General features: G+C 38.1%; 1 protein-coding gene across 1 annotated transcript in view; it reads right to left on the reverse strand.

Moving 5' to 3' along the window:
• CDC42EP1 (CDC42 effector protein 1) overlaps positions 1-14,845 on the reverse strand; it is a 496,308-nt gene extending 481,463 nt beyond the window's left edge. The window contains exon 1 of the mRNA XM_044067373.1: positions 14,679-14,845. The gene's annotated coding sequence lies outside the window, so the exon portion shown is untranslated. The remainder of the gene's footprint in view (positions 1-14,678) is intronic.
• Positions 14,846-15,078: the final 233 nt, after the last annotated feature.

Below are 15,078 nucleotides of genomic sequence, written 5' to 3' on the forward strand. Positions count from 1 at the left end.
TTCTTTTGACACTCACATTGCTAAAGTGGTTAGAAAGACCTTCTACATTGCCCACCTGATCATGAAGGGATTCACATCCAGATCTAGTGAGGTCATTGTTCCCCTGTACTCTTCACTTATCAGACCAATGATCGAGTACAATGCCCCATTCGGGATGTATCTCACCCGACATCTGCAGCAATTGGAGAGACCCCAAAAGTTCCTCACCAAAAGGATAAAGGGACTCCAAAATCTGTCATATGCTGCCAGATTGAAGAAACTCCAGCTCTATTCAGTCGCATACCATCTGCTCAGAGGTGACATGTGCCTGACATACAAGGCCATGTCCAACCCGAATTAATGGACATGCTCCACCTCAAAAATCCAAATCCACCAAAACCACTAGAGCAAGCGACTTAAACCTTAGCACGGATATAAATAGGACGTGCTGGAGGGATAGATTTATCACTCAGAGACTCCCTATGCTGTGGAATAAAATCCCGGTCCATGTGAGGCAGAGCACCTCGCTGACTCTGTTCAAGAGAAATCTAGACCTGTGGATGGGAGATCGTAGGTTTACCCCGGGAATCATATCTGTGTCACTGCTGGACAGAGGCACAACAAACTAATGGGCACAGTATTTTTTCATATAAGGGGTGGCGTAAGCCACAAAAATTTGGGCTAGGCTTATAAATGCCTTAGGGCAGATAGCCTAGTATAAACCTATGAACCTATGAACCTAAGAGCATGGAGGACCTGTTCCCTTATGATAGTAGGTGGAGTTATATTTCATAGCATTTTCTGTGGGAAAGTTGGGGGGGGTGAGGTAAAGTTAGAGCTGAATTTGTCTGCCAGTAGGTTTGCTATATCTTCTGTCTCAGTATTGGTGGCTCCATTAACAATGAGCTCTGGACACAGTTACTGTATGTATTGCCTTTGAGGTTGTGAACATAGCTAAAGAATGCCTTGTGGTTGTCCATGGCCTGGGAAAACAAATTTACCTCAAATTTGGCTTTGGTAGACTTTATTTGTCCTTGGAGTTGTTTCTTTAGTTTTATGTGAGTGCCTGTATCCTGCTGGGCAGTGCACCTCCTAATTTTTGCCATGATTTTCTATCTTCTGTTATACAGACTATTGGTGTTGTGATTCCACCAGGATGGCTTGGTTTTTGAGTTAATTCTGTACTTCTTCCTGGTGCCTCTATACAGCTATTAACATGCTTGTGTAGGGTTTCTGTGAACAGTTCTGCATAGGCAGCAGTGCTCTCAGATTTGTGAGGGCTTGAAGTTTTGCCAGGTTATCACTTAATATCTGGGCTTTATTTTTACTTCAAAGGAGACCATTTTGTGGTATGGCCTTATTAGAAGATATTACACTAGGGGGGTATACAGAGTTCTCCAACATTAGTGAGGCCTGGATCCAGTATGTTTGCTCCCCTGTCAATGTATTGACGATCTGGTCCATTTTACAAAAAAACAACAGGAATCTCTGTGACTCTACATTTGGTGTCATATACGATTCCCAGTTAATAATGGGGTAATTAAAGTCACCCATGACTATGCCACTGGGTTAGATGGTGAATGGTTCCAGTAAACTTATATACATGTTATGGGTCCTGGGTCATAAAGAGGGAGCTGTAGCTTGCAAGGAAGTGGTATGGGATTTTGCCTATAGTGACTTGAATGTGGGAAAGCTCAAGTGCATCATTCTGTTTGACTAGCCTTGACATATATTTATTTTTGATGCAAATCGAAACACCTCCAGCAACAGCCTAGATGGCAGAGCTGTAGACCATTCCTAGCAAAGCAGCATGGTCTATAGTTCATCTCCTTCCATGTTGAAAAATACTGTTGTGATGTCCCCTCCTCTGGGCCAGTAATTAAGGAACCTGAATCCTTACCACTGACACTCTTTAATTTCTCCAAGTCTTTTGAGTTTCTAATACCATTACAGGAATGGACCCCATTCCTAAGTCAAAGTATGATTAAAGTTCATGAAATTAGTATTGTTTCAATCTTTGATGTCAGCCAGTACTGCTCTTTGCAGCACCCACACTAGTGAGAGACTTTCACTTGGAACAAAAATAGATACACATAATATTTCCAGATGCAGCACTCTGCATCAAGCATAAGTTCGCTTAAGAGCACACAGAGAACACACTCAGTCTGGGGTCTGGGTTTCCCTCTCTTTCTCTCCAGACTCCCAGTAAGACTCCCCACTGGCACAGCTATAGAGTTGAGTCCTCAGCAGAGTGTCCATGCTAAGTCCTCCACCACTCTCTCTGTGAAACCAGTACTCTGTGTCTCTGCCCCAAGCAGCTGACACATACACTCTATGAGATTTGATTTGCACATGTACATACACACACACACACACACACACACACACACACACACACACACACACACACACACACACACACACCTGGGAAAGGTTGGCACAGATTTACTCACTCTGCTAGCCTTTGCCCAGGCAATAAAGGTAGTTACTGCCACCAGACACTCCAAAGCCAGCTACTCTAAGGATCTTACAAGTACCCAATTATACTGAGTGAAATTAATACTAATATAAATGGTAATGTTGACCAAACCGCAAGGCTTTCAGGAGCAGCCATAGTGTCACCAAATAAATATAAGTACTCTCAAAGGTTAAACTAGTCTCTAAAGGACCAGCCACAATGAAAAGTTTAAATATATTTAATAATAAATAAAAGAACATGAAAGTACTGAATATCTATTTACAATAAACATCAGAGTTTCTATCACAGGAAATATTAAAAATAACACCAATGAATAGATTCACACAGACACAGAAGAACAGTATTTAACTAGTCTCATTATATTTTCCTGACTGATCTAAAGACTTACTATTCCCTGGTTACTTACTAAAGCAAGGCAAGATAAAGTAGGTGAGTGATCCTTCTGTGTCAGATTCCAAAAACAGACTGCTCTGAGACTTCAGTCTCATCTAGTCTTAAAACATCATTTTTGTGCTGGATTACAGAATGATATCACACACATCTGGTCACTGATTTTGATTCCCATACTATCCCCTTTACTACAGGCTGCCAGGATCTAGCACAGATGCATTACCTTACACCTAGCACTTTGCTAAGATCTGCTGCAGCTTCTGGAGGTCATAAAACAATTTCAAACTTCCACCCTGCCAAAGTAGCAATTAGTTCACCCCACAAGGACAATACAGAAGGCTTCCTAGTAGAGACTTTTTTGTCTCTGGTTGCATTGAGACCTGTGAGATACAATCTTTCTGGCATACATTAAGTAATTTAATTTCAGCATATTTTTCTAAAAGTTAGCTGGAGCTGAACTTAACCTCTTTTCTTCCAGTATCCTCTGTTACAATATTGATTTCAATACTTATAATACAGTCTGACATACAGGTGTATTTCTTTCTCTATCCAGCAGGACTCACTGTTGGTACATTTTTAACACAAGCAGCTTTTTACAAATAAATTTTCAGCATAAACATCAGTACAAATCAATTTGATATACAAATGACATATTTTTTTACAAAACTACAGGTATCTATGCTGGCAAATGTTACGCATCAACTGCTCTGCTTCTACTGGCATAGCTGGCAATACCTCACATCATCACAATTGTACCCAGTTAGAATGGCACCAGAAATTAAGTCAAATATTAAAGTTAGTCATCTTCTGTTCGTATTGTAGCATCATCCTTGGAGAACATAAAATGCTGTTCATATTAGGACACATATTCTGAGATCTCCATGACGTCTCTCTTCATATAGTCTAAGGAGGTATGTCTCAGGTCATTTACATTTACATGAACTATGACTGAGTCATATTAGTGCTTGTGGTCCAATGACATGAGTGTGTCTGCAATGTGACCGATCCAGATAAGCAACTGACCATAAGTTTCTCCTTACTCAGCCTGGTGAGAGGGACACCAGTGTGTCTCACAATGGAGTCTCCATTGACCAGAGTATTTGATTGTGTGGTGGCTTGTCTTATGGTCTAAGAAGTAAAAGCTCCATGAGATGTGGACATATGTTGAGGTAAGTGTTGTTTTGAAACAATGCATTCTGGACTGCTGAGGGTACTTTTTTATGTGTACTTCATCTAGGAGGTCTTTCTGGTTTAGAAAAGTTACATTTAAGTGCCTCAACATATGTGGGTCTACGTGTCTGCTTTGTGCTGTGTGTGTGATGAGTGCAATGTGTGTACTACTGACAACCTGATTAACAATAGGAGTGCTTTTATGTGAGAGTTTTGCCTCTGGTGACATTGTGTAAATGCATCTCTCACATACCTTATCAGTTTGTTTGAGAATTAACTAGTTGTCAGCAAACACAAGACAATTTCTACATTGCCACAGTATGTCCCTATCCACCAAGCTGGTAATGGAGATAGTGGGAAATTTCATATCCATGGTAGTAATATCAGGAGTATCTGGTTTGCAGCTCTGGGGCAGTGCTTGTCACTACAAACTAGATGCCCTGTGTGCAACTAGGTATTGGAAAAAGGATTAGTGACATTAGATATCAGTGTCTATAAAGCACTCACACTCAAAAAATTATGGTTTGTTTCAGGTTGAGTCTTTTGATATGTGCAGCAGAGTGTCCTACATAAATAGCAGAAGGAATGCAGGTCATGAATAATGAATTTACAGAAGCATAGAATTCCTGGATAATTCAGTCTGTGTCAAATGCATTGCTATGCAAAAATCTACAGATCATGTTTGACCTGTGGCTTAACCTTACTCCTTAAATTTCTATATGCTTATATTATGTACGTTTATCTTCCTCAATGCTTTGTATATCTGCTGCCTTTTATGTGAAAAAATACTACCCAATGTGACAGTGTTAAACCAGTCTGTGCCATAAGCCATAGTCTTACCCCGGATGTCAATTCTAAAAGTTACTGACCTGCCTGCTGTTGATGTTCTAATGTTTTGTGGATGTTCCTTTTTCCTTCCTGTCTCCTAATTCCTTCATATATACCTGATTTTATGAAAATCCATGAAAATAACAAAACAGTAACTTGTCTTGCAGAAAATAGTTTAATGTATGATAGCACACAAGAAATTACATGGAAGTTGTATGAACATGTAAAGACCATGTGGAGAAACTGATGTACTTTGAAAAATACATTAGAAGATGGAATTTTATTCCTACATCTGTATCATTTTTTGATCCTCTTTGAACAGATTGCTGTTGAAAAGCTTTCTGAAACCTGAATAACTAAAGGAAAAAAACACAAATGCTGACTAAAAGAGGTACTCTAGTCACAGCTGTTACCTACTGCATATAATACCCATTCTGTTCATGCTATCTGCAGAGAAAGAACAGAGGCAGCTGACCTGTCAGATGCTTGCTTACAATATGCTGACATATGCGGTGGTGATAAAATGCATATCAGCAAATAATGTGTTACTCTAGTTTAGCTATGTCAGTGTTTGCTGCCTCTTTCAATCTGTTTCTCTACTATATAAGTATCAGGAATATCACTTCTTGAACTGGACTGTATCCAAAACTGGACTGCAATGGTGAACTATAGATTGGTGTCCCTGTTCCCACCATTCTGTTTCAGCTACCTTTTCTTGGGTTCCACAACATCCTACCTCCTGTCCTCACAGCTTTAGCATATTGTCTTTCTGCCTTTTGTCTATGAGACATGATTACTTTCAAGACTGTTTTCTAACGTCTTCAGCTTACCTCACATTACATGGGTATTCAGTTGTATTCCTGCTCCTGAGGTGCATGGTTTCAAAAACTTACCTTTTTTACTCAGAATAACAGCCGCAATACTTCAAACTATGTGTTTAGCTGTTTGATTATTATATATGTGTTTGTTTGATTCATTAGCTATTCAAGTAAGCTCACTAGCATTAAATGCTTCTTTTCAGAGGTGATGAAGGTTCTCCCCAGTTAAGTGGAACACTCATTTACATTGTATGCAAATTGAGAGTGAGAAACAAAGCCACGACTCCAGAATGCAGATATTAAGTCTTAACTATCTGTGATGTATACTGCTAGATAATTTGAATTCACTCTGTGCTGTATACTGCTAGATAATTTGAATTCACCTACATAACTTATTTTCTACCACTTCTCTGAAAAATTAATTTAGCCCCTCTGCAGAAGCATAAACAAAAAACAATAAACAGAGGTAATACCATTCAATTACTCAGTGTTACCAAAACTAACAGCAGTACATAGAAGTGCAAACACTTAGTCACTCAGTGATGCCAACCGTAAAAGTGAAAAGCAGTGCCAAATCTATTTAACCATGAACTGGTGCCTAAATTAAGGACAATAAACAGGAATGGTGCAGTCTAGTTAGGCAGTAAACAAGGCTGGTCACTTAGTGGTGCCAAAAAAATAAAGACAACAGGTACAGCCCCTCCATTCTATAACAACAGAAAAATTAAATCAGTCAATGCCAATAAATCATTTAGGCATGGCAAACATATGAGAGTAAACAGAAGTGGTGCCATTTTGATGCTCAATATAGTACCAACATTAAGGTAAGAAACAGAGCTGCTACAATATAGCTAGACAGCTGTACCATCAATAGACTCCCATGTCAGGTTGGTGAAAGCCACTTCCTCAACTGAAAGCAGCACGAGCACTTCAAATTTGGTGTTGTGTTTTTGTGGGGGAAACATGCTTCCTGGAAATAAAGTATGAATCTGTACCTTGTGGAAAGAGGCAAAACCTGATCAATAAAGCTGTGTTTTGATCAAATGCAAGCATTTGGTCATCATGCAACTATAAGTATACCACAACTAAGTGATGTAACTGGAAGGATACCATGTCTAAGTGATGTAACTGAAAGGATGCCTTGACCAAGTAATGTAACTGGTAGGATAACACAATTATGTGATGTAACTGGTAAGATACCATGACTAAGTGATGAAAGATACACGACAACAGAACCAAGTGATGTAATGGGCAGGATATCATGACTAAGTGATGTAAATGGAATGAAGCCATGACTAAGTCATGTAACCAGCATGATACCATGACTGAGTGATGTAACGAGTGATGCCATGACTAAGTGATACAAATGGTAGGTGGTAGAATGACATGACTAAATGATGAAACTGGAAGGATAACATGACTAAGTGATGTAATTGGTGGGATGCCATGAGTAAGCAATGTAATTGGTAGGATGCCATGACTAAGCAATGTAATTGGTAGAATACCATGACTAAATGATGTAATTGGTAGGGCACCATGACTAAGTGATTTAACTGGTAAGATACCATGACTAAGTGATGAAACTGGAAGGATACAGTGATTAAGTGAGGGGAGTTGTTTGATACAATGGCTAAGTGATGCAACCAGTATGATACCATGACCAAATGATGTAACTGGTGGGATACCATGACTTAGTGATGCGACTCATAGGATACCATGTCTAAGTGATTAAGCAGTACTACCTCTGTTTATTACTTTTATTTTGGTGGCACAGATTTACTAAATTGTACAAATGATTTTATTGTCTTAATCATTGGTTCTACTATGTGACTAAGTGATACAAACTCTTGTTACCATCTTTATTTTGAATACTTTCAAGCAACTGCCTAGTTAGTCAACTTATCATTGAGTTATCTTACCAGATAAATCATGGAAGTGAAAGGATAATATTAACTTACAACTTGATGAATGACAGCCATGTGCACAAGTAATGGCTCTTGGTTATACGCAATTTCATCAGATGAGAACACTGTAGTTGGGGTTTGCCTTTTATGCACAATACAAAAATCTTGATTAAGTTAAGATCAGGCCTACAATGGTAAAGCCCTCACTTTGGGTGGATAGGAGTTTTGATTTCTACAGAAATTTTGCCGACCCAAAAAGTGAGTCAAATCAGTTTTTGAGGAAATGACTTTTCATCGCTCTTTCATGAAGCTTTTAGTGACATAAACAACACAGTCAAAAAGCAGATTTAGCATCATGTATTCTCTCAAGAGTATGAACAATAACAAAGATAACATTATTTTGTCACTTGGCAGTGCCAAAGAATTAGTACCATTTACTCATTCAGATGCACTATAAATAAAGGCAATAAATCAACTTGATACATACATCTCAACCTCTTAGAGTAAGAAATCTGGACAAAGCCATAAATAAAAGTGGGACAAAGGCCCAAAAATAGGAACAATTTTTAAATATTGCTCTTACAAACTCAGAAAGTTGATAGAATAATAGGTTTTGAATTAGCATGAATTTTCTGAATGGCATGAAGTCTGAAACTGAAATGTCTGTCATTATTTTCTAACTTCAATCTTTAATGATTTGCCACTAATTTGACAGAAAAAACACAATTTTATGAAAAACGGATGAAAAATATAAGGCAAAAATGTGGACATTCTGCGAAGTTATGTACATTTAAGAGGTATGACTTGATGTCATTTAGTTATTCAGTGGTACAAACAATAAGACTATAACAGGGCTCCATATCTCTCACCTGCCTAGATTTTTGCAGTACGTCCAGATTTTTGTCTCATATTTTTGCTCTGTTTCTCTTAAAATTGTGGTTTTCTGGCAAATAATAAAGGATTGAAGTCAGAAAATAATGGCAGATGTTAGAGTTTCAGACTTCATAACCTTTAGAAAAAATCATGTTAATTCAAAACCTGCTATTCTAGCAATTGTCTAAGTTTGTAATATTTAAAAATTGCCCCTATTACTGGCCCTTTGTCCACCATTATTTATGGCTGTGTCCAGATTTCTTGCTCTAAGAGGTTGAAAGGTATCGAGAGCTGGCAACATTTCATCACTGGAATAAAATCAAGAAAGACAATAAAGAGAGTTAGTGTGTTATTCCACTCAGTGTCAGTGCCAATAATAAAATAAAGGGAGATGGTATCCTCCAGTAACTATGTCATACAAACACTTCTTATTGACCTTATTAAAGTTCAGTTCACCAACGCTCACCTCATTGACTACCACAAGCAATATTTGTATTTCTCACTATGCAGCAAAAGTTAATTTAATGCACAGAGAATATCTCCCATCACAGACTGACATATGCACTGTGTTGCCTACAGGTAACCATTTGAACTGTCAGGACCTGCTATAGTAAGCCCCAAAACATGGAAACTGAATGGCCAAAAAACAGACTTACATACTTACATATACTAAGTCTGAGATGGCCATTTGACAGAATATTTCCTTTTCTCTGAGGTATAGGGATCTCAGAATTTATATATATATATATATATATATATATATATATATATATATATATATATATGCGTGGGGGGACTTGCCCCCCACACACACACATCAGGGGAGCTGCATGAAGTTTAAAAAAGAGAAGAGCAATGTTAGAGATTTGCTCCTGTCTTGTAGTTTTGGTCTTTTTTCAGATTTTCGGTATGTGACATTTCAAGTGCCGACATTTCATTAGGGAGCCTTTGCAAACTGTTGAAGGCTAAGTCCCAAATTGCACCCTCACCTATATAAGACTGTTGAAACTCAAGGCAGAAAGAGCAATTTCCTGTTCCAATAGATTTTACAATCTTAAGAGTTGTCAGGTCCATATAAATATATGGAAGGGGTGTGTGTGTGTGGGGGGGGGGGGGGGGCTAAATGTTATGTAAGATTTGTGCAGCATCCTGATCATTTTGTTAAAATACTACTGGATGCTTGCTAGTAACTGGTTTGTTGGAGTGGCACTTTGTTAGGTGTCAGTCAATGCAGTGAGCTCTACGGAGCTCATCTTCAGAAAAAAAACAAGGAAGTCCCAGCAGACTTGGTGGCATTTATCTACTCCGAGATCACATAAATAAATTCAACAAAGAAGTGGTACAATTCAGCTTCCATTCAGTACTGCTAATATGGAGCTGCTGCTGTCTGTGTTGTGTCTCATTGCAGGAAGCACCACCCACAGAAAACAAATGCTGTCACACCCCTTGAACAGAAACTATTGCATGCCCGTTCTTCTTTCTTCCCTACTTCCAGCATGTTTTTTTTCGTTATTTCTTTAAATCAATGAAACATACTGCTGTGCTTACCATATACTTTCCTAAGATTTGTCAGTGATACTACAGCTTAAAATGTCGTAATACATGCGGGAACTGTTCTAAACCTTTTAATAAATAGATGCAGGACAAATGTAACAACAAATAAAAATAAACAGACCACTCTACTATGAACTTTTCTAAAAAAAATGTAATGATGTGTGAATTAAGCAACACTGAATGGGCATATTGTCATGGTTGCAACTACAATAATAACTGGAAACCAACCTCAGTTTTACTGAAAAAAATTAAAAGAAAGCCTCATATGCAGTATTACAGAATGGACTGGATTTTTCTTGTAGGGAGAAGAAGAGGTTCTTAGTTTGCTGCTTGAATATAGACTGAAAAAAGTATATCTGACAAAGGATACCAGCTATGTAGATTTGTTGATGTTTTATAACTGGAAATAAAAGCTGGATAGCAGTTTTATTTGTTAAGATAGTATGATACATCAAATGACTAAACAAACACTACCCCAGGCTCTGAGTATGTTCCCAGAATGGTTATTTATAACTCATGGGAGTCACAAGGCCATAGGTCAGTATTACACAGTCTGCTATCACCTCATTAAATAAACAGAAACTAGTCTTAGCAAAAATTGTTAGCAGATGCACATAGCAGTTTGCCAAAACAGTGAGCCTGGTATTGTGATACAGCCAGTCAAACCAAAAAAATATAATAACAGTTCTGATTACAGTGTATGCTTTAAATACTTTATTCTGAAATGTTTGAAAACTCTTCAAAACACTTCATAATTCTGTTAAAAACTTGATCTTGTGGTACAGTTTATGAAAAAAAAACTAGAACTGCATAGCACATGCAAGGAAGCCATAATACACTCTAGTCTTTCATACAGTTTCTCACTTTCAGCCCTTTTCCCAATGTACAAAACAGGAATGCTTTTGGCTCTCTGCTTAAAGTAGAAATAACAGTATTAAAACTATTACTGCACTCCTATAACAGTGTTGGTTATTTTAAGGCTTGTTATTTGCTTGTGGAGGGATTCAGCATGAGATGACAAAACCAGCATCCTACAGTTGTACTGTTAGATATTACTTGACTGTGGTGGTGGTGGTGATGGTGTGTGTGTGTGTGTGTGTGTGTGGGGGGGGGGGGGGGGTCCATTTGCAGGTGTAGTACCACAGTGCACCACATGGAGGAGTATGTTAACATAAAGTGTAAGTCAGGGTCCTTAACATTATTTTATACTGGCAGCTTGTTTGATGTGACAATTCGGAAGGGCTGTCAATTTGATCAGCAAATAGCAGTCAAAACAGTTAAAACAATTTGGCAACATCTTCTGCACGTGGTAGCCACACTTTCACTAAACACAGACACATGTCCCAACACATGTCCTTGGTCTCAGAAGAGGCATGTGTTCCAATGCAAACTATTATAACATGATAGTGGTGTCATTTGAATTACTGTGTATCACAAAATAAGTTGAGAAAAAATGGTTGCATTGTTTACAACATCTGAAGGATGAATGCTGCTTACTAGAGTCCACTGCCATAACTCTCAGCCTCTTAGCATAAAAAATCTGGACAAATACAAAAATAATGGGGGGACAATGCCCCAAAATAGGGATACATTTTAAATATTGCTCTTATGAACTTAGAAAATTGCTAGAATAGAAGGTGTTGTGATACCATACATTTTCTGAAGCATAACGCAGTCTGAAACTCAAATGACTGTCATTATTTAGTGAATTCAGTCCTCAATGATTTGCCACAAACATTCAGAAAAATTACAAATTTTATGAGGAATAGACCAAAAATATGAGGCAAAAATCTGGACAGTCTGTAAAAATCTGTACAGTTGAGAGGAACCCCCCCCCCCCAAAACACACACAATTATCCAGATTTTAATACCCTTGGGATATACTTTCCTTTACAGTGGGGCCCAGGCTGGATGGAAACATTTATAAGTTACGGCACATTAAATTTCACTAACAGATGGCATTAAGTGGTAAGAAAGGCTGGGTCTTGCAGCTGTTTTATGGATACACATTCATTATTTATCCATTACTATGGGTCCGGTACAGTACTGACATGTTTCACTTTATGGTATGATTCCCATAGAAGTAGTTACACATATTGCTGTGATTACTTGTGGCAGATTATTAAACAGAAAAATGTTAAAAGCAGCATGAAATGGTTCCCTGATGAAGTGACTCCAGTGGAATTGTCACTTTTAGAGTGATCAAAAAGTAAAAAGTTATACTGTCCCACTACACTCCAACATATCTAATGTATACCATGTGCGAGACTACTGAACTAAATTAAAATTAGCCTTAGTCATTGCTCACAATTGCAAACAATGTTGTTTAGTTCAATTAGATTTGTTAAAGCAGGAATCACAAGATTTGACTAAGAATGTAAAATATACGTCAGTGACAAACTTGTTCTGAGGCACTGAAATAGTACTGTTTATGGAGCTTACACATCTTAACATCAGATGTAATAAGCAAACATAGTACTTTGCAGATTAGAGTGTGATATATTTTATACTCTCAGATCATGCCAAATCCTAGGTATGAAAACAGCTCACCATCCAGTCCTATAAGAATCATTATCACAACAATGAATTTGCTCCAAATAACAAAATGCCATAAAAACAAATCAAATTTCATGGCAGAATTGTATGCACTACAGAAAACCTTTTAGCAACTGCAACAGAGCAAAAAAGGTGGCACAGTAACTTGGTGTAGAAGGGAAAGAAACAATGAGCAAGTATATGCAAAGTAAAATTAAAATAAAATAGGGCACAGCTGAAATTGTGAGGTGTGACAAAACAGACTCTTGTCCAGACTTTAATGTATTAGTATTCTTCCTGCACAAAGATCTGTGCATAACCAACAACAGGTATAATTTCCTGTAACTAAAATTCCTGTTTCCCATCATGTGTCTAATGACTCCTACTCTGTTCTTTATTTTAATTTATTTGGTAAGCTGACTAGGCACAAATGTACTTCAGGGACAGCAAGGGAGCACTTTCTAGTCAATCAATTTGCTCACAGCCAGCACAGTGGTATAGAAGGATAAAACCCTAACTATGGCCCAGGTAACCTTCAGCCAGTTGGTGGCCCAGATATCTGAGGTGCTGACTGGGAGGGTAGGCATTCCCTTCTGAGAAGTGTGATCATAAAGGGGAGTAGTGCTTGGCTATTACAAGTGAATGTAAGGGAGGGGTGAATCCAAGTGATAGGTCATAACCACAAAAATATCCCATGCTAGAAGCAGTCAGTGTCACCCCCCCCCCCCAGGATGCCCTTACGTTCCACGCTGGCCTCAACTTTAGAATAGAGAGACTCTATGGGCAATAGGAGAGGCTAGCAGTCCCAGTAATGCATAGAGGCATTGAGCTAAGCTAGAAAGAATGAAGCAGAAGAGTCACACAGTAGGCTACTGGAGACTGATGGTCTCAAACCCAGGACTAGAAAACCATGCTATTGGCAGCTTACAGTCTTAATCTTGCATGTTAAAGTGTTTAGCAGTTGTCAGGTTCTGGCTGGCCATTTGTCCATCGCTGTTAAACAAGCCACTGACTGCTCAAGTAAGAGTCCATTTATAATTCAGACATGCGAGATCATGAAAAGGGATGTACTATAGTCACTAATATTGTGCAGCGTCACTTACACAGTGCTATACAAGTGTCTTGGCTGTCAAAGGGACAGGAAAAACTTTAACGGCATTAGGCTGATGCCACTTTTTCTGAAACTACGCATCACATATAGCAAACAGTCTGGGTCAACTCATGCCTCACAACTTCACGACCCAGTTCAAAAGCATCGACTTGATGGCTTTGAAAATGCAACCTAGTTCTAGGTGCAGCATGGTGAAAACATTCAACATAAGAAACTCGCACTTTAACACAATAATTCCACAAGAAAACCACACTATAGCACAGTATTTCTAAGACTTCTCAAATCCTGCTCAGCATGAAAAAAAATTAAAACTTTTTTTTTTTGCTGGAATTTTAAAGTATGATATTTATGATATTTAACCTTGTTGAAGGAGCTGTATATTTGCCAATACATTTATTGAATAGATGCTTAAAAATTAATCTATACCTATTCTTATCTAAATACGGAATAAATAAGCAATCTTGGTTATAACAAACAGTATTGAATAATATGACTGTTAGATATAGAAACTCATCAATATACAAGTGCAGAGATTCACAAAAAAAATCAGTAAGCCATCCTTGGGGAGAAACTGTTGACCTCTAGTGGAACCGTTACATTCCAGTTTGGAAAACTGGGTGGTACTGTATTATTGTTTGAGGTTTCCTACTGAGAGTCTCCATGCTCCAGACAAGTGACTGTCTTATGTTGCAGAAGTTGGAAAGCAAATTGATAGTCTGTTTTATATTTTTACTACAACAAACATTTTATGCACATAGTTTTGCAGCCAAGATCTTCCTGACTTTGAGGAAGGAAATACAATTGCATGTTTCTTAGATATACATACAATTCTAAGCACGTACACAGGCAGACACAAACACACAAAACCAAATAAAACTTCTGCAACTTCTCTTTATTATTCTCTAGACTAGAAGAGGAAAAAGAAAGAAACACAACCTAGCATTTATTTAAAAAAGAAGACAGGAAACAATAAATGTAGCATGAACCACTGCAGAAATAAAACACCTTGAACTCTTGAAAGCTGAAAAACTTCTTACCGTTTATGTGACGACAGCAGAAAGTAAAGAAATATATGTTCCAAGAAAGGTACGTTCCTGGAAGACTTTTGTTTCCAAACCAATTTTTGTCTTCCTTTTTTTAAATAAATGCAGTCCTACACTAATTCAGAGCTCTGCAATCCAGGCTGCAGTGCTTCCAATGCGTACCCTTATAAAAGGGTATTTCAGCTCTGAAGTCCTAACAAAGAGGGTGGGAGAAAGCTGCTGCCACTCTCTGGCCCTTTGACCAATAAGGACAGAGAGTTTACAGGGAGTTTCAAATCACAGTGTTGAGAGGTGGGCCAGGTAGAATAGTATTCTGAAAAGAAACCTGGCTATTTCTCAAGAGATGCAGAGACAAATGGACACACACATACTTGCACATGAGCAAAACATAGCC

This window comes from Protopterus annectens, chromosome 1.part0 (genome assembly GCF_019279795.1).
Source record: "Protopterus annectens isolate FY-2018-M chromosome 1.part0, PAN1.0, whole genome shotgun sequence".
Taxonomy (NCBI): Eukaryota; Metazoa; Chordata; order Ceratodontiformes; family Protopteridae; genus Protopterus; species Protopterus annectens.